The sequence below is a fragment of the Mchenga conophoros genome, linkage group LG3 (assembly GCF_057382185.1).
Source record: "Mchenga conophoros isolate Kocher_MC1m ecotype Shallow Benthic linkage group LG3, M_conophoros_male_GT1.1, whole genome shotgun sequence".
Lineage (NCBI taxonomy): Eukaryota > Metazoa > Chordata > Actinopteri > Cichliformes > Cichlidae > Mchenga > Mchenga conophoros.
Window position 1 is genome coordinate 11377350 of NC_140528.1, and position 21255 is coordinate 11398604.

Genomic DNA, 21255 nt, shown 5'->3' on the forward strand with positions numbered 1-21255 from the left:
CTGATCTCAAGCTTTTTGAGTCTGACCAGAGGATCTTTCTGTGTCTTCAGATTCACTGTGATCCAGTGATGGGAGTGATTTCAGCCCTGAGTGATCGCGCTGATGTTTGCACAGAGCAGACAATGAGGTGAATGTTTGGGCACATTGGTAACAGTGAAACAGTTTATTAGTAACGTGGTATCGTTTGTGTGCAGAGTATGATATGAGATTCCTGAAGCTCTTGTCACACTGGTCACAGCTGTAGTTTCCTTCCATGTGTGTACGTAGGTGTGTATTTCGGTGCCCTCTCTGGCTGAAAGTTTTTCCACAGATGTCACAGCTGTATGCCTTAATTCCAGAGTGGGTAACTAGATGACTCTGTAAGTTGCTACTGCGAGTAAAAGCTCTGCCACACTGATCACAGCTGTACGCTTTAACTCCACTGTGGATGAGTTGGTGTTGTTTTAGGGAAACCTTGAAGGAAAAAGACTTTCCACACAAGTCACAGCTGAACGGTCTCTCTCCAGTGTGGATGACCTGATGCTGTTTTAGTGAAGCCTTCAGAGTAAACTCCATCCCACACTCGTCACAGCTGTATGCCTTAATTCCAGAGTGGGTAACTAGATGCCTCTGTAAGTGGCTACTGTGAGTAAAAGCTCTGCCACACTGATCACAGCTGTATGCCTTAATTCCAGAGTGGGTAACTAGATGACTCTGTAAGTGGCTACTGCGAGTAAAAGCTCTGCCACACTGATCACAGCTGTACGCTTTAACTCCACTGTGGACGAGTTGGTGTTGTTTTAGGGAACCCTTCAAGGAAAAAGACTTTCCACACAAGTCACAGCTGAACGGTCTCTCTCCAGTGTGGATGACCTGATGCCGTTTTAGTGAAGCCCTCACAGTAAAACCCTTCCCACACTCGTCACAGGTGTGTTTTTTCTCTCCCTTTCTTCTGTGAGGTTTGTTGGCCTCCTGAGAGCGCTGACTTCTGGCTCCATGTTGGTCCTGCAGTGACAGAGATACAAACAGAGGCAGTGAGTGAAATGCAGTCGTGGAACAAACTCAACCTTCAAACTCCATTAACACTAGTTTTAAACCTGAAGGTGGAGCGTGGCACCAAACACCTTAAAGGTCTCTTATCCCCACCTGCTGGTAGTTCTAACACATTACATCCAACCTGCTGTTAAAGATAATTCATGACTGTTCAAACACTATCATGGGAATCCCCCGGCAGCCTACATCTATTGCAGCATAACTAAGGGAGGATCCAGGGTCACCTGGTCCAGCCCTAACTATATGCTTTAGCAAAAAGGAAAGTTTTAAGCCTAATCTTAAAAGTAGAGATAGTGTCTGTCTCCCGAATCCAAACTGGAAGCTGGTTCCACAGAAGAGGGGCCTGAAAACTGAAGGCTCTCCCTCCCATTCTACTTTTAAATACTCTAGGAACAACAAGTAGGCCTGCAGAGCGAGAGCGGAGCGCTCTAATAGGGTGATATGGTACTATAAGGTCATTAAGATAAGATGGGGCCTGATTATTTAAGACCTTGTATGTGAGGAGCAGGATTTTGAATTCAATTCTGGATTTAACAGGAAGCCAATGAAGGGAAGCCAAAACAGGAGAAATATGCTCTCTCTTTCTAGTCCCTGTCAGGACTCTTGCTGCAGCATTTTGGATTAGCTGAAGGCTTTTCAGTGAGTTTTTTGGACATCCTGATAATAATGAATTACAGTAGTCCAGCCTGGAAGTAATAAATGCATGAACTAGTTTTTCAGCGTCACTCTGAGACAGGATATTTCTAATTTTAGAGATGTTGCGCAAATGGAAGAAAGCAGTCTTACATATTTGTTTAATATGTGCGTTGAAGGACATGTCCTGGTCAAAAATGACTCCAAGGTTCCTCACCGCGTTACTGGAGGCCAAGGTAATGCCATCCAGAGTAAGAATCTGGTTAGATACCATATTTCTAAGATTTTCAGGGCCGAGTACAATAACCTCAGTTTTATCTGAATTAAGAAGCAGAAAGTTAGCGGCCATCCAGGTCTTTATGTCTTTAAGACATTCCTGCAGTTTAACTAATTGGTGTGTGTTATCTGGCTTCATGGACAGATAGAGCTGGGTGTCATCTGCATAGCAGTGAAAATGTATGCTATGTCTTCTAATGATACTGCCTAAGGGAAGCATGTATAATGTAAACAGAATTGGTCCTAGCACTGAACCCTGTGGAACTCCATAATTAACCTCAGTGTGTGAAGAGGACTCTCCATTTACATGCACGAATTGGAGTCTATTAGATAGATATGATACAAACCACTGCAGTGCAGTACCTGTAATACCTACAGCATGTTCTAATCACTCTAATAGGATATTATGGTCAACAGTATCGAAAGCTGCACTGAGGTCTAGCAGGACAAGCACAGAGATGAGTCCACTGTCAGAGGCCATAAGAAGATCATTTGTAACCTTCACTAAGGCTGTTTCTGTGCTGTGCTGAGCTCTGAAACCTGACTGAAACTCTTCAAATAAACCATTCCTCTGCAGATGATCTGTTAGCTGTTTGACAACTACTCTTTCAAGGATTTTTGATATGAAAGGAAGGTTGGAGATTGGCCTATAATTAGCTAAGACTGCTGGGTCTAGAGATGGCTTTTTGAGTAAAGGTTTAACTACAGCCAGCTTGAAGGCCTGTGGTACATAGCCGATTATTAGAGATAGGTTGATCATATTTAAGATCGAAGAATTAATTAATGGCAGGACTTCTTTGAGCAGTTTTGTAGGAATGGGGTCTAAAAGACATGTTGATGGTTTGGAGGAAGTAATTATTGAAGTTAACTCAGAAAGATCAATTGGAGAAAAAGAGTCTAACTTAACATCAATGGTACTAAGAGTAACTGTAGATAATATTACATCTGTGGGATGATTATTGGTAATTTTTTCTCTAATGATAAAAAATTTTATTTGTGAAGAAGTTCATGAAGTCATTACTAGTTAACGTTAAAGGGATGGTTGGCTCAAAAGAGCTCTGACTTTTTGTCAGCCTGGCTACAGTGCTGAAGAGAAACCTAGGGTTGTTCTTATTTTCTTCAATCAGTGATGAATAGTAAGATGTTCTGGCTTTGCGGAGGGCTTTCTTATAAAGCAGCAAACTATTTCTCCAGGCTAAATGATGATCCTCTAGGCCTTAGTTTTCACAGGAGCTACAGTATCCAGAGTCGTACGTAGTGAGGAGGTGAAATTATTAACAAGATAATCGACCTCTGTTGGGGTAGCGTTCAGATAGCTGCTCTGCTCTGTGTTGGTACAGGGCATTGGAGATGATAACAGTGGGTGGATTATATTCTTAAACTTAGTTACAGTGCTTTCAGAAAGACATCTACTTTGATAAAGTCTACTCTCCACCGCTGTGTAATCAATTATTGTAAAAGTAAATGTTATCAGGAAATGATCAGACAGGAGAGGGTTTTCAGGAAACACTGTTAAATGTTCAGGTTCGATGCCATATGTTAAAACAAGATCTAGAGTGTGATTAAAGTGGTGGGTGGGTTCTTTTACATTTTGAGAGAAACCAATTGAGTCTAATAACAGATTAAATGCCATGTTGAGGCTGTCATTCTTCGCATCTACATGGATGTTAAAATCACCCACAATAATTATTTTATCTGAGCTCAGAACTAAATTAGATATACAGTCTGAGAAATCAGACAGAAACTCTGTGTAAGGCCCAGGTGGACGATAGATGATAACAAGTAAGACTGGTTTCTGAGTTTCACAGCTGGGGTGGACAATGTTAAGCATCAGGCTTTCAAATGAATTAAAAGTCTGTCTTGGTTAGGGATGGGTATCGAAACCCGGTTCTTGTTGAGAACCGGTTCCCACTGTTTCAATTCCTTGGAATCGTTTGCCATTTTTGCAAACGATTCCCTTATCGATTCCAGTCGCCCCGAATGACGTCACCACGTTGCGGAGCGTCATTTACCTGGCAGGAAACACGGCGCCAGCGGCTCAAATGCTCAAAAGCTTGGTTATACTTTACGAGAACGGATAACAACAGGGCAACTTGCAATACTTGCAAAGTAGATATTTCATTTAAGGGAGGAAACACTACGAATATGCAAAAGCATTTGCTCACAAAACACGTGATAACCTTAAATGAATGTCGTGTTTTTAATTCCGCTCCGGACTCGTGAATCTCAACCCAGCAGCAGCAGTAACGTTTGCACGTCCTCTCCCGTTAATGCGGCAGGTAAATAATCAACTAACAGTGCATATTATGTTAGCGCGATCTGCCTTATTACAAACCTGCCATTACTGTGCATTTAGGGGACCGTGATGAGACAGACAGAGTCTGGCTGGCTCAGATGCTGGCAGTTCTCACTGCAGTCTACCGGTAGCGTCTCCTTTCAGGCCAGGATAGACGAATGTCACCGAGCAGTGACTGAGTTTGTGGTCAAAGGCTTGCACCCGTTTGCCACAGCAGATGCCCCCGATTTCACTTTGGTAAGTGAATGTGTTTAATTGTAGGCAGGGACATTACTGGATATTCTTGTGTAATTGCTACAGAATAATTTATGTTACACTTTGTTATTGCTACAGGAGAATATTTATTTTATTATTTTACATTTACATTTTTTTCCTGGGGACCCTGTGACACCCCATTGAAGAGCCGCAGGCTGGATCTCTTAAGATCTCACTGTTGGGTTTGTAAGGCCATGTTACTCCTAAATTTCTATCTTGTTCAAAGAGAAGATAAAAAATAAAGTTCTAAGCTAATCGACCTCAGTGTTCTCCTTTTTTAAAAATAAGAATCGATAAGAGAATCGATAAAGAATCGAAAATGGAATCGGAATTAGGGCTGGGCCATATTATACCGTTCACAGTAATACCGGTATAAAGTTAGGCAACGATAGGAAGATGAAATATCGCGATAGAATATGAGTAAAACGCGCATGCGCAGTGCCTTTGTTTTCATACGCACATGGCCGATTGTTGAGTGAAACAAATGAACCAGAATTGGTTTGTAAAAATGGTGCAACTTCAGTGATGTGGAACTGGTTTGGTGTTTGTCCGTCAGATACACAAAGCACATTTTTTGCAGAACATGCAAGCGGCCGTCGTTATTGTCGTATTTGTCGGACTAAGATGCTCTTAAATCTGGGAGTAATCTGGGTCCTAAACTCCGTATGCTATAGGTCAAACGAACACTGCAGCATCACCTAGACTTAAAAACTGTCTAAATTCTTTCATCTTTAATAAAACGATCAGCATTGCTGCTTTACCAGGTGTAACTATGAAGTTTAGCTTCCAGGCATCCATGAAAACAAAAGTTATTACATTTAACGGAGTTAGAAGTTAGCAGGAAGCTAGCGGAAGTTAGCTCGCTAGTTTCGCTAGTTACCCAAGAATGATATACCATGTTCTGACAGAGATTTCTGGAAAAATTCAAACGTACAGCTCTGCTATCACTTCCAACATAAATGAAGACAGGAAACTAAACAGCAGTGACGTTTGTAGGGTTACTGAAGGTGGGCTAACTGGTATATAACGATATGCTACGTGATCGCTAGCAACACAGCTATGTTAGCATAACATAAACAGTGAAGCTGGAGGACGAACACCAACACTTTTCCACTTAGAAAAGTTAACGTGCCTGATAGTTAGAGACAAATGCAATCGCATGGCAGGATGCTGTAAACGGACCAAACTGCAGTCAGGAGAACAACTGAGATAATCCATCCACAATACAAGGTTAGTCATTAATATACTGCAACAACATGGGAATAGAACAGCTGCCAGAGAATTCAACATTAATGAATCAATGGTACAGAAGTGGAGGAAGCAAGAAGAATGAGTTTAATAAAGTTTGATTTATCTGACTGCTTTGTTTCGCTTAATGTGCCTTATAATCACGTGCACCTTATGGTCCGAAAAATACGTACTGCACACTGCAGTTTAATGTTGCAAAGCACCTCTTTTTAACTTCAGTCGATATTATACATGGTTATGCTCAGGATATGTCAGCCCATTTCTACTGGAAATGCCTTTTGGTTAAACTTTCAGCAAGGAATTTGCATTTGCACTGTTACATTTTTATAAAGCTTAATGTACATAAAAACCAGCTTCTTGTTTAAGTGAAAATAAATGGAAGGTTGTCTTTTTGCGCTAGTAATGTTGTGGAGTTGTATTTTGTCTCGCATCAATTATATTGTCAGTTATATCGTTATCGCAAATTTTCAAATATATATCGTGATAAATATTTTTGGCCATATCGCCCTGCTCTAATCGGAATCGTTAAAATCTTATCAATACCCATCCCTAGTTTTGGTCTTTCATTAATTAATAGGCTGGTGTGAAAAATTGCTGCCACACCGCCCCCTCAGCCTGGGCTTCGAGATTTCTGGTAGTTAGAATGACTCGGGGGTGTTGATTCATTTAAACTAACATAATCATCCTGCTGCAACCAGGTTTCTGTAAGGCAGAGTAAATCAATTTGTTGATCAATTATTAAGTCATGTACTAACAGAGACTTGGAGGAGAGAGACCTAATATTTAATAATCCACATTTCACTGTTTTACTCTTTGGTTCAGATGTGGATACTGTATTGTTCTTTCTTTGTAATTGTTTATGTTTAAGTTGTTTGTTGCTGGTTTTTAGTTTGTTTTTTGTCTTTTTGGAAGCTGACACAGTCTCTATGGAGATGGGTTTTTGGGGGGGGGGGGGGGTAGCAGGAGGAGAGAAGCTGCAGAGAGGCGTGTAAGACTGCAACTCTGCTTCCTGGTCCCAACTCTGGATAGTCATATTTTGGGGGGTTTAATAAATTTGTCCATATTTCTAGAAATGAGAGCTGCTCCATCCAAAGTGGGATGGATGCCGTCTCTCGTAACAAGACCAGGTTTCCTCCAGAAGGTTTGCCAATTATCTATGAAGCCCACATCGTTTCTGGGACACCACTCAGACAGCCAGCAATTTAAGGAGAACATGCGGCTAAACATGTCACTCCTGGTCTGATTGGGGAGGGGACCAGAGAAAACTACAGAGTCCGACATTGTTTTGGCAAAGTTGCACACCGATTCAATATTGATTTTAGTGACCTCCGATTGGCGTAACCGGGTGTCATTACTGCCGACGTGAATTATGATTTTACTGAATTTACGTTTACCCTTAGCCAGCAGTTTTAAATTTCCTTCAATGTCGCCTGCTCTGGCCCCTGGAAGACAATTGACTATGGTTGCCGGTGTCTCTAGCTTCACATGTCTGAGAACAGAATCGCCAACGTATTGCTGTAACTGTTTATATGCTTTATATATTCTGAGCTAAGTTGATCTATAGTGTTACATCGTATTCTACAAGGATGTTATGTGTTTGTAGACTTTCTGCCCAGTTTGACCCATTTAGCAGAAGTCAGCCTGTTTAAGGCTCTGATATCTATTCTGTGTGACTTAAAGCAGTTATGACATGGTCTGATTTTCTCACCCAATAAAGGAATATTTCATATATCAGTCTACTCTTCATTCTATCAGACACAGTTATCACAGCTCCTACATTTGCTTTTTACACATATATGTAAGCACTGAGCCAAATTTAGTACCAACATATTAAATGAACAATATTTGTCTCTTATATATGATACATCTATATACACGCTGTCACAGATACTTGTCTGTGAGTGAAGTGATTAATATAATAACTATAATATTGGTCATATTATATTTACATTACCACAGTGAGATGACTTTAGTCTCATGAACAACATCAGCTAATTGTTATTTACAGCTAATCTTAAACGACTGTTCAGCACAGAAATGAAGCCCAACAATCATGTTTCACAGTCCTGTGGTCTCAGCCTCAGATACTCATCAAATCACACAGAGCTCATGTAGAAACAAATGAACTAAATATGTTCTCCTTCATTTCTGTCAAACAAAGCTGTATGAAACGTTTCCAGCTGTTAGTATCATGGTTGCTAGGCAACCTGGGCAGCGCGACGGAGGCTAGACGTCCCATTTCACGAGCCTACGAGCCTCGCACTTCGGCCTTAGCGGTCTTTGAGTACGCGGCCCTTGAGGACTTTAAAGCTGCAGAACCTGAATCGGGATACAGCCATGATGATCTCCAGCCTCGTGCTCGCCAACATTCTCACCTGAGTTAAGAAGACTGTTAGAGTTGTATTGTTGATTGTCATTTATGCTTAGAAACATTTACTCACATATGCTTAGAAGTATATAATCATTTGTAGATTTAAAGAATGTCTCATCCTAAGAGGTCTGTAACAACTCTGTGTAGCATGAAGAGAGGAGAGATCGTATCTTCCCTTGCTGATTTATGGTAGGATTAACGTAGCTATGTCTGTTCTAGTCTGAGTGCTTTTCTGTTTAGATGACCTGCTGGACTTCCTTACCGGGGGGGGGGGGGGGGGGGGGGGGGGGGGGTCTAGTCTACCCTCTTCCTGACCAAGGATGTTTGCTTGTGTGCTTTTATGACCCTTTGATCAGCAGTACCTCACACACACACACACACACACACACCCACATACACAGGCAAGGTACTCTTTGTGTGTATGTGGACGTCATATGTTAATGAACCTATGCATATTCATGTAACCTCAATAAAAGGACAGTGGTATGGGAGGACGGACGAGACCAACTGGAGTCAAGCGGTTGTCCAGTTCTCTCCCGTGCACGAGTAACATGAAGAAGCTTGCCTACAAGTGTCTTGCTTTTGCAGTGTAATTATATTGTCTTCAACGTTCCAGCGAATAGGTTTATACTCTAAAACCTATCATTAATTGGTCCTTCTATGCCGGTTCCCTGGGATCGCATTCACCGAGGGGGGGAGGGACACGCCGAAAGACTGACGTCAGCCAGGAAGTTCCTGTGGATTCGCGGTCCATCTTTCTCCTCGATGAATGTCGATTGGCGGGATTCGAGGGTGATATTACACGCTAAGCAACGCCAAGTAAGTTTGAAGAGGCCGACTCTATAACCGTGTCGTTGTGCAGTCTCCGCCATTTTGTGAGGCGTTGAGAAGTTCGTTGCTTTGTGGAGCGAAACCCGGGTTCCTTGCTGCTGTGTGCAGCAAGAGGTTCCTTACCGCTTTGTGGGGTAAGAGGTTCCTCGCTGCTTTGTGGAGAGAGAGGTGAGTTCTCCGCCACTTTGTGAGGCGTTGAGAAGTTCCGCGGGGTCCAGATTATGCTGGACAGTAGGCCTATTTTGTGTTATTGTTATTTTCGTCCTCGTTGTTGTTGTGTGTGCGGAGCAGACCGCGTGGTGTGTGATGTCAGCAGCTGTTGTTGTTATCATGGGTTTCCTAAGCAGCCAGGAGTGTGTGGAGAAGGCCAGCCCACATCAGCAGCTGTGCTCTGGTGGGTGGGTTTTTCCCCCACCCCCTTTGCTGACACAAAGTGTTAACTCTTTAGCTTGTGTGCCAGACCATGGACGTAATTGAGGTGGATAGTTGTTAAAAGTAATCTACATTAAGCTTGTGGTTGCTTAAATTCAGTACAATGACATGTGAGGTGACGTGATATAGGTAAATATTTAAACTAATGAAGTGCATAGAGGCACTTGACCTGTGTGAAAGACTGTCGTCTTATTATGAGCCATTGTTGAGATATGCAGCACATCTGTGAAAACAACTAATATGCTGAAGTACATGATGGAGAAGCTGTATTGAATATGAAAGTGTAAGACTTTGCCGCTGTGGGCAGAGCATGCAACTACTGTGTGATGTTGCGTTGCAGTTTTTTTCTGAGCTGATGAGCAGGCTACACATTATCAGATCGAGAGCTGTCTGAGAGCTGCTCAAAGAGAGGGAAACAGAGTTATGATAACTGTGATAACTGGAGTGTTCAGCGTCTCCATGAGCAGTTTTTCTGCACCTTGACTCGTGTGTGTAGCATCAACATCATGTTTTTGTTTATTTGTTTTGTTGGGTTGAAAATACTTAAATAAACGTGTGATCATGCCTATGGATCACCATGGCACATATCTCCAGCCATATGGTTTATTTATGCAGATGAAAAAGTGAGTGTGAATGTGTCTGACATCACAGTGTTTTTGTGCACTGTGCAAAAGTAATTGCCTTTGATTGTGAGTGAGAGCGGTGATTTTGCGGATCACAAGCTATTGTAAAGAAATAAAATAAAATTTAAAAAAAGAGTGAAAAAGAGACAAGTTACATTGTAGACGAAGAAAAATAATCATAGGAAAAAGGTTTTGTGTTGATCAGCCGAAAAACAACTACAATGTCGTTTTCTGCTTTTAAGAAAGGATTGTTCACAAAAACAGAGAGAGAGAGGGAGAGAGATGTGTGTTGATTAAGCAGTGATGATGATAATGAACATGTCTTAGTTTGTCACTTTCAGGTGAAAAGCAGACCTGTATCAATTTTCCACATGCAGCGGTCGGACGGAAGAAATTTATAGTTAAACATCATTGGAAACATGCAGGCCAAGTTCTGGCTGACTTATTTACAGCGCAATGTGTATGTGTCTCTCAAACTCACAAGCAAGCTCACTCCTCCCTGAAGAATGCAGCTCCAAAGCAATAACATGGCAGATAAAGAGACAGCAGCAAGTCCTGAGCAAAAAGTCTCGTCTCAGCGAGCGGCAGCAATGTGGACAAACAGCATCAGAGAAGAAGAAGAGCAAACCCATCATCCTGACTGATCGGATGAATGGCACTGTGTTTACAACAAGCTGCAACTTCACTGTGCATGTGAAGAAAACTTTTGAGGAGAACTGAGGAGACTGTTGGAGTTTGACATTTGCCACCTGTGGAGTAAGATGGCAAGAAGAGACAGTTGAACACAGGACAAAGCTGAAGGAGAACTGCCGGCTGTGGACTGTTGAAAGTGGGAGAGGACAACAGAGTGAGATGACAACAGAGTGAGAGTAAGTGGAAACACAGAGGAATGCTGTTATTAAATGTGGGAAATCAAAATTTGGGTTAGCAAACCTGGGGAAAAGAAAACTGACTGCTTAAGTGGGAAATTGAGACGGAGTTTTAAACACTGCGAAAATAGAAGCATATACAAAATCACACACAAAAGCAGAACATGCATTAACCATACTAACACTCCAAACACAAGAGAGCTCATGAAGATTAGACAACATTTTAAGTGTATGAGTCTGTTTATCATCTTGTCCAAGTCACCTCGTGTGATGCAAAGACCAGTGAAACTCATAGCACATTACATGCTCTGCTGGATATGCAGCTCCACAGACATGCAATGAAAATTAGCTTGTTATCTTTCATCAGTGTTAAAATAGTGTCAATTTAGCAGACACTTGTTATCAAATACTGAATTTATACAATGCAAAAAATTGACTCTCTAGGTTGCAGGACAGCAATTTAACTTTTGAAAAAAAAAATAAATCCTGGTTTGACCAATCAGTGATCAGACAATAAATTTAGTTGTTAATATAGTAAATTGGGAGAAGCTTCCTGCTTGATTAATGCAGCATAAGTGATTTACTGTATGAGGGGAATTGTCTTTTGTGATACTATTTTGAACATGCTTTTCTGTCGTCCTGTCAACTTAGTGGGTTAATAGCTGATATGCAAATTAGTTGATCGGTTTTAGATTAATGAAAGGTGACTGAATTCTAGTACGAGTGAATGAGATGTGTTGGAGTGTGTTGTGTGTTGAGTGGAAACTCTAAAACACTGAGTTTCCTGCTTTGATGTGCGAGTGAATTCTGTATCTAGATACACAACTCTGAATACGTCAGAACAAACGTCTTTTGTGAAGTGCATGACAGCATGTCACATGTTTTATGATGAAGGGAAAAAGGAAAATTGAATAAAGTAGATCTGTGATTTAGATGAGTGAAGAGCACAGACCTGGTGATTAAACTCATAGCTAATAAGACACATTAGGCTTATGTGTGTGTTGTGCAGCTGATGGTTGATTTGGAGTGAATCTAGCTGATGATTTTTCTTCTGTTGTGAAGTCGAGCCTGCCGATTAGTATGATGGTATGATGAACCATGCTAATGGTATGATTTACCCTCCTGAGATGAGGAGTTTGTGTCATGACTTAACAAGGCCTTTTTATTTTGATACTTTCACAGTGCACTGAGAGTTTGGTTTGATATTTTTCATTTTTATCTTTTGAACAGGCACTGATTTTGTTTGTCTATTTCTTTTCTTTAAGCAGATCTGCACGTCGGGAATTGAAAGTGCTACACGTCGTCGAGAAAATTGTGTCAAGTGAGTTTTCTCCACATTAAAATGGGCTTTGGAGAAGGCTGCTTATTATAAGTGTCCCGGCCTAAAAAAAGGATTCGGCGATGTAATCCTATCTAAAGTTCTTTTTCTTTTTGAAATGACGTCATTTTGCTGAGAGTGGAAACTAAATGCGACGACAGGTTCCACTATCAGCAAAGAAAGAAAGAAAGAATGAATGAATGGAAATAAAAACTGACTGACTGACTGGTAAAAGCTGACAAGACTGACTGACTTAACACCATTGTGTGAAGTCAACCCCCACCTGACAAAGGGGTGGATGTATCTCTGTGTGTGTCTCTGTTACAGGAGCAGAAAGATGACAGCAACATCTGGGGTTGCGTGATGGTTTAACCTTTTAAATGCCATTTTTATGTTTGTGAATCTATCAGAGGTGTGTTATTCATGGGCTTGTGTTGCTCACAGAAATTACTGTGAAAAGGTGTACACACCTGCGCAGCGCTAACATTTGCATTTTCTTTTCTACAGCATTACAGTTCTTCATGTGGTTTGATCACATGATTTATACCAGGACAACTGGTTGATGTTTTTCCTACTACAGGATTTTTGGGTTTATGTGTGAGGAAAACTGTGTTTACAGGTTATGAGTGGTGATGCTGTTACATTGTGTTTTGGGAAAATGTGACGGTTACTTTGATGATATGAATAACATATTTTCCACAGCAATGGATTTTTATGGTGTTTTATGGCACCTCTGGAACCTGTTGACCTGTGTCTGACCTCCATCTGACCACAGTCAATGCGTATTGCTTATGTTTGTTTTTTCTGGGACTGCATGTGGAGGATTCAAAAACGGACAAGTGACATGAGTGAAACAAATAAGAGATTACGGTGTTTATGGACAAGTTGAATATGGGCTCTTAGCTGGCCACTTTGAACCCATAATAATAATAATAATAATAATAATAATATATGAGTGGAGTGACTTTGCTTAAGAGAAGTCACCGATTACATTAATGTTAACTGAGCACATGGGATGATCCATGTCTGAGGCAAATTAGGGAAATAATTGTAGTTTCCTGATTTGAGGAAACCTGCACATGACACTTGTCTTGCCCGTGCTGAATGCTTATTACTCTTTTGATATAATTGTTTGTACATGTGAAGTTTGCTTTTTTTTCCAGATCTTGTTTTCCAGGCCATGATGGTGTGTATGCAGGCTCCTGGTGGAGCCAGTTTTTAAGACAGGGATCCAGGTTTGGTGAGTTGACGCATGAGAGAGTCCATGCGTCAAGAGGTGGGGTCCAGAAGTAACATTAAACAATGTTTACTATTAGTGTTGCAGTGATTTGTGTGATTAGCCGTTTATTTACAAGTATTAAATCTATGCAAGTGGTGCACCCATGTTCAGATGAGGCTTTGATGGCCTATAAGTGAAGTTCACTGAACTAAAGAATGTGGTTTGATGGTTGTTGACATGCTCTCCAAATAGAAGTCTTTCTGAAATATAGGTGCAGCAGTGAGAAGCAGAAACATTCCAGGTATAGCCCAGGCAGTGGTTGACGTCAAAGATCAAGCTGGTTGGGGCCCATCATGAAATCAGACCTTGGAGTCACAGCAAGGACCATGAAACTGCCTGCAAAATAGAGGAGAGGATCCACAGGATGGGAGCTGAGACCAGGAGAGAGACTTCAGGAGGATCAGAGATCATCTTCAGCACAGCAGATATGACACAGAGAGCTGTGCTACTGAGCTTCCAGGAGATTTTAAATAAAATGAAAGATTCAATATTGACGCTGAGGAAGACAACTAAGGTGTACGACGTGCTCTGCCTTAAACCTTCAGCAGCGTTGGAATATGAAAACTCGATGAATGAGGGGAGCGTGCCAAGCTCCATCGACAGCACAGAAGGAGTTCGAGGATGACATCGTGATTCTGTGAAAGCACAGGAACCAGAAGCTATGGTGGTGATGATAGCAGTTTCCTATGAACTGCTGGGATCATAACAGCAGTAAGACAACCCTGCACCCTTTCCACGGAGGTGTTTTCTGCAGAGCGTGGACAATGAAGGAGTCATAAATATCCCCCTCACAGGACGAAGGCTTGAACGAGGTGATGGGGGTTGGTGGAGGCCATAAAACTAGAGTGCTGAGAGGTCTGCAGCTTTGGAAATAGCTGAGACCCATGTTGACAAACAACAAAACCAACTGGTATGTTTGAACGTTTATTCTACATACATTTGGACTCTGGTCCTATGGACAATGATGGAAACAACTGGAAGAGACATTTATGACGCCCTGCAGAACTCAAACCACTCTGCAGAGAGACATGTGATTTGCACACCTGGAGGAAGCATCACGAAGCTGAGATGTGTTTGAAAATGTTACTTTCTTGTTTTCACTATTAAATCAACAATTTCTTTGTTTGCTTGTAGGATGCAGTTTGCCATGAGATGAGCTCAATGAATAGGATAACTGCTAATACATTTGTTAACCTGTGTATCTTTACAGTACTTTAGGGTGATTTGACATATGCTGAGTATGAAAATGTTTGCATTGAAACTGTCAGACATGACTGGGAACTTTTCTAGCATAAAGGCCAAAAAACGGGGGAATGTTAGAGTTTGTATTGTTGATTGTCATTTATGCTTAGAAACATTTACTCATATATGCTTAGAAGTATATAATCATTTGTAGATTTAAAGAATGTGTCATCCTAAGAGGTCTGTAACAACTCTGTGTAGTGTAACCCAGTGTTAAAAACAGGATTAAAAGTATAAATATTCATACTCTCACGATGGGAATAAATATTGATAAAAACAAAGTTAATTATAATAAATACTGATAAAAAGCATGTAAACATAAGTTTAATTAATATGTACATATGTATGTAATGTATAAATGGTGTGGGGGCAGGACTTAGTCCTTTAGAGTGTGTTTGTCAGATCCACTCAGCGACCAATCATTGGCTGGTCTGACCCTCCCCCAGTCTGTGCGCTGCTCAGACACCTGTGTGCCTTCGTGTGCCAGTCAGATACGCCAGAGACACAGACGGTGAAAGATCAGTTTACCCGTGTGGCGAAGAAGCTAGCTGGATAGTGAAAGTCCTTTTTTCGGCAAGAATAATAAGAGTGATACTGTATTCCAGAGGCCGTGAGCCAACGTGAGCACTGTGAAGCCCCGTGTAGCATTTGTTGCTTCGCATGGTAAGTCCCAGGCAGCACACGTGCGCTAGCATAGCATGCTACTTGCCGCTAGCTCCGATGCTAACTTCCGTTAGCCATTTTGCAATGAAAGTGCCTTTTCCGAGGCTAAAGCAATTAGCACTGAGTCTGCTGCACTTTATACGAGATGTTCTTTAAAGGTTTATGTCACATTACTGTGGTATTGATGTATAATGTATGGTTTTGTGCGATGTTGTTATGTTAGCACATGTTCCCTTCTCTCATGGTGCTAATTATAGTTCTGCACACTAAGTATTAGCAATGTGAAATTAAGTGCCTTCACCTGCACTTTACTTAGCTGAAACTTGATAAGTCTCAAGCCAATGTGTATTTCTAATGCACTACTGAGCTATTTTGTATTGTTTTAAATGTGTGTTTCCTATGTACTTTTTCCCTTTGAAATGAGAATAATTTGTTGTACAACATAGAATATTTTGAAAGAAATTTAGAAACACTACAAGCAACCAGTAGTAATAATAAGTTACAGGCATGATAGCTTAAATGTTGAACTACTGTGTTCTGGCCTGGTCCCCAGGTCAGGTTTTTCCCTTTGCTTATTTGGATTGGATTGGTTTTGAGGACCTGAGAAGAATCGAGGATCCCTTTTCCAGTACTGGATGGCGAGCCCAGCCCAAAGAGCCGGATGAACTGGTAGATTGTAACCCGACTGGTTACACACACACACTGAGTGACTATTGAACGTTGAAAGACTGAAATTGACTTTAAAAAAGACACAAAAGACAATATATCCTTAGGTCGACCATTTGTGGGGTTTATTTTATTTTGTTTTCAAGAAGAGCGCTCTACTTTTGTTAAATGTGCACAACTTTAATAATTGTTAATAAATGCAATTGTGTTTTCTGCACCTACTGTGTACAAGTCCTCTGTTGTCATACACCCTTGGCTCCTACGAATCTAGAACCTGTCTGATCTGGTCCATATTTCCCTTCTGTCCTTGTACTGTGGTTAAAGGTAACTATACTGCCGTACTACATGCAAAGAAGGCAAGAAGTAGCACTAACAGGTCTAGTATTGCACCACCAGTGTTACAGTAGCATGAAGAGAGGAGAGATCGTATCTTCCCTTGCTGATTTATGGTGGGATTAACGTAGCTATGTCTGTTCTAGTCTGAGTGCTTTTCTGTTTAGATGAACTGCTGGACTTCCTTACCGGGGGGGGGGGGGGGGTCTAGTCTACCCTCTTCCTGACCAAGGATGTTTGCTTGTGTGCTTTTATGACCCTTTGATCAGCAGTACCTCACACACACACACACACACACACACCCACACACACAGGCAAGGTACTCTTTGTGTGTATGTGGACGTCATATGTTAATGAACCTATGCATATTCATGTAACCTCAATAAAAGGACAGTGGTATGGGAGGACGGACGAGATCAACTGGAGTCAAGCGGTTGTCCAGTTCTCTCCCGTGCACGAGTAACATGAAGAAGCTTGCCTACAAGTGTCTTGCTTTTGCAGTGTAATTATATTGTCTTCAACGTTCCAGCGAATAGGTTTATACTCTAAAACCTATCAAAGACGATCACTGAAATGGTCTCAGCAGGTCCTTTGATGACAGCAATGAAATGCAGTGGTAAGGCTTTTTGGGGATTAAGTTCGTTTTCATGGCAAAGAAGGACGATGCAGTTCATCTGATCACTCCTCATAACATTCTGGAGTGCAGGCAAAATGCTATTATAAAAACTTAAGCAGCAACTTCTCCAGGTTCCAATATTTATGCAATTCTCAAACCTTTTGGCCACGACTGTATAACCTCTTCTGAAGTTTAGTGGATATTATACATGGTTATGCTCAGGATGTGTCGGCCAGTTTCCACTGGAAACGCCTTTTGGTTAAACTGTCAGCGAGGAATTTGCATTTGCACTGTTACATTTTTATATAACTTTAATGCACATAAACAACAGCTGCTTGTTTCAGTGAAAATACATTGATGGCTTTTTAATAAAGTTGTGCAGCTGTAAAGTATTTTGTCTGGTGTCAATTCTATCGTCAGCTACATCGTTATGGCAAATGTTCAAATGTATATGGTGATAAATATCTTTGGTCATATGGTCCTGCTCTGTCTGTCACCTTCTGTGTTGAGCTCATTGTTTCCTCTGTAGTGGCTGAGCTGAGTCCAAGTAGCTGAAAATGTTCCTCTGCTGCTCCGTCAGACTCTCCTCCTCCTGCTGATCAGCTGGGACACAAAACAGATCTTTGTTAGGCTCCACACTGCACTGAAGAGTCAAAGTGGCTCATATGTTCATCTGACAAGTAAAAGAACACATTTTTGTTTCCCGAGGTGGGCAACTTGTTGGAAACAAACACAAAAGGTTTGAGCACTGATACCTGCCATTGCTGCCATTGAAAGATGCAACGCCAGCAATGTGGATTGTCAAGACTCAAACCAATCATCAAGCAAAGACAACAGGGATCATTTGTTTCTGTTTATTTAGCATTCACAGCATTTGTAGTTGCCTTCTGTGCAGGGGAAGTCCACGCACACTGTGTGGTACCGCCATCCGCAGAAGGTGCATTCAACCTCTGTAAGAGAAACGAGATTGTCTGAGACTGAAATGATATTAACTAAAGAAGTGGTGATTTGTAAAACTTCACATTTTGATCCGGGACGTACTCTGCATGAAACCAAGCGCTCACTCTTCCTGCTCAACAAATGACAAGGGCGGAGCCTTATACCACGTGATACAGAAGCTGTGCCGTGTGATGCTAAAATTAGCAGGGAAACAACAACGGAGAGCACGTCAGGGATGACGAGAAAGTGACAGGAGAAAATCCGTCCCGGTCAACCACCCAAACATTAATAACGGGAACCTTATACAGCGCTTCCCTATACACGTCGAACTCCCGCAGGCACAAAGACATCACGGAGGCTATCACTTATCACCTGACCAAAGATATGGCTCCTTCAACACTGTGCAAAACGAGGGATTTAGGAAAACGATCAACACCCTAGACAAACGCTACACAGTGCCGTCCCACAACTATTTTTCTATTGTTGCACTACCTGCTCTGTACACGCAGCGTCGAGCAACGGTGGAGACGGAATTTCAAGCAGGACAACATTTTGCTGCAACAACAAAACGTGAGACATTTGTTGTTTTATGTTTATTTATTGTTATGAGAGAATCATGATCTCAATTCTAAGCCAAAAAATCGTGATTCTCATTTTATGCAAAATCATGCAGCCCTAACATTAACACAAAACTATTGTTTCACCAGAGAAACACACATGAAGAGAGAGAGAGAGACAATAACAGCTACCAAACAGTCGTCATAATTCGTCACACAATGAGAAAAGGACAAATCAACAAGTAACAATGACTAATTAATATTAAAATCTGTAACATAATGTATTGTTTGGAGTTTAGTCTGATTGGTTCAGGATGAGCTGCCATTATCCAATCACACGTCTGCTTACCTGCATCTTTTCTCTTTTTTCTAACCTGAGCACCTGATGGCTTTGAACTTTTGTTGTCCATCTTCCATTGGTTTGAATTTTGCGCTCCAGTACAAACACAAATCCCCCAACCCGAGGATCAGCACAATTAACCTAACAGACCTACACCTTAGTTCACAGATTCACTTTGTCTAAGGTTGATTTCTGGGATTTCACACAACCCAGGATTCAGATCGTGAATCCATGATGGGCTTGGATTTACATCATTATAAATGAAATGTGCTCTACTTGGAAGCAGCCGGCCCCGCCCCTTTTGACGGGTTGTGTGAGACTTTAAATCATCAAACTGTAAATTATAAATTAAATTGTTATTGATCCTTTATCCCGAGTCCTAAAGTGTAGATTTATTTTCTTACTCTTCTTATATTTATTGTTTGTTTACTTGCACCGCTGTAACTGCAGCCTCGTCGTCTCGTCTCTCTATATGCTGGACTGTCTGTAGCGGAGATGACAATAAAGTTTACTTTGACTTCAGCAGCGCGCAGGCGCACCGAGGGCTCTCGCGCTCACTTTATAGAATTTAGAAAAAACATCGGTGCAGATTATAAGTCTGTATCATAATATCTGTTTGTTGTGTTGTTTTTATTTTGTTTTGCGAGTTGGTTATTAGATGCCGCTCCAGCCAGCCAGAGACTCCCCGCCGCCCCGCCCTCTCCTCCCTGTGCCGCCAGCAGCAGGCGCACCTCGCAAACGGAGGGCGCCCTTACTCCCAGCAAATGGCTGATAGAAAACCGATCGGTGCCTACGAATTTCCCAATATGCGCTGGCATGACGTCGGGGAAGCATGGGTACGACCGATTATTTTATTTTTTTCTTGCCAATGCCCGTGATGCCCCCCCACCACGATGCATTCTATTGGTTTGCACACTTACACACACCCAGCTGTGGTTTCCTGTTTTGCTGGACTCTGGAGAGCCCCGCCTTTAACGCTCTTCTCTCACAGAGAGCAACAGAAAACTTGGGAAAACTCCAGATTGACTGAACTCAGTTCAAAGTTACCTTGACACCTTTAGATGTGAGACGTAGTGATGGTCCGCTTGAAGCTGACGCTCCGGTGCGTGTGTCAGAAAGATCAACGCGCTGCTTCAGAAGCACCGTGTCGAGGCTTGATTCGTTTGGCCAGAGTCACGTGATCAGTGACGTCTGAAGCTTCGTTTAGAACGTACCTCTTTTTAAATCGAACTTTATTGAAACACAATGAGTATACAACATACAAACAGATGAAGTTTACAAAAGAACAGAACATGAACATACAGAACCAGGAGTAAAAAAATTATGATATGAGTAGGCGAAAAAAATCAACATATTGTAACGTGCAGTGGAGATGAAGCCAGCCGCGGAGGTGTGCAGGTGGATAGCGAATGAGCAACAGCTTCTGACTTTCCAAAAAGTACTCATTTATTTACAATATCAAAAATAAAAGTGCTACCTCTACCACACATTACTAAAGAGCACACTAGTCCGCGTACACACGGGAGCATCCATTACAGGAGGAGTGCGAAGAAGAACACAAAGGGGGTGACACCAGTCGTGAGACAGGAGGCGCCGCCATGTGGTGATACACTGCATTACAATAGCAACTGTTACAATATAAATATTGTTCTGAGAGGCTTTTTGTTGGTTGAGTCTGAAATTGATTGTATGTACAATTCATATCCTTATATATAGTAGAATGGGAGGGAGAGCCTTCAGTTTTCAGGCCCCTCTTCTGTGGAACCAGCTTCCAGTTTGGATTCGGGAGACAGACACTATCTCTACTTTTAAGATTAGGCTTAAAACTTTCCTTTTTTCTAAAGCATATAGTTAGGGCTGGACCAGGGGACCCTGAATCCTCCCTTTGTTATGCTGCAATAGATGTAGGCTGCCGGGGGATTCCCATGATGCATTGAGTTTTTCCTTTCCAGTCACCTTTCTCACTCACTATGTATTAATAGACCTCTCTGCATTGAATCATATCTGTTATTAACCTCTGTCTCTCTTCCACAGCATGTCTTTATCCTGTCTACCTTCTCTCACCCCAACCGGTCGCAGCAGATGGCCGCCCCTCCCTGAGCCTGGTTCTGCCGGAGGTTTCTTCCTGTTAAAAGGGAGTTTTTCCTTCCCACTGTCGCCAAAGTGCTTGCTCATAGGGGGTCATATGATTGTTGGGTTTTTCTCTGTATCTATGAAGCGCCTTGAGGCGACTTTTGTTGTGATTTGGCGCTATATAAATAAAATTGAATTGAATTGAATTGAATAAAAAGGCAGAAATATGGTGTTTTATTAATAAACTTACATTTATGGATATAAAATAGCTAAAAGTATTAACATGCCTCAGAGAAATCACTAATAACACTAAGGGCTGGACGGATTTGATTTGCATTCTTCAAGAAGAGTGTGGTGTCATCA

General features: G+C 41.6%; 1 long non-coding RNA gene across 1 annotated transcript; it reads right to left on the reverse strand.

Annotated features, from left to right (window-relative positions):
* Nucleotides 1–858: 858 nt before the first annotated feature.
* LOC146577268 (uncharacterized) lies at nucleotides 859–20516 on the reverse strand. Its single transcript, XR_014891645.1, has 3 exons — nucleotides 19867–20516; nucleotides 17481–17586; nucleotides 859–984 (listed from the first exon to the last, which is right to left on the reverse strand). It is a non-coding gene; the product is annotated as an uncharacterized LOC146577268 (long non-coding RNA).
* Nucleotides 20517–21255: the final 739 nt, after the last annotated feature.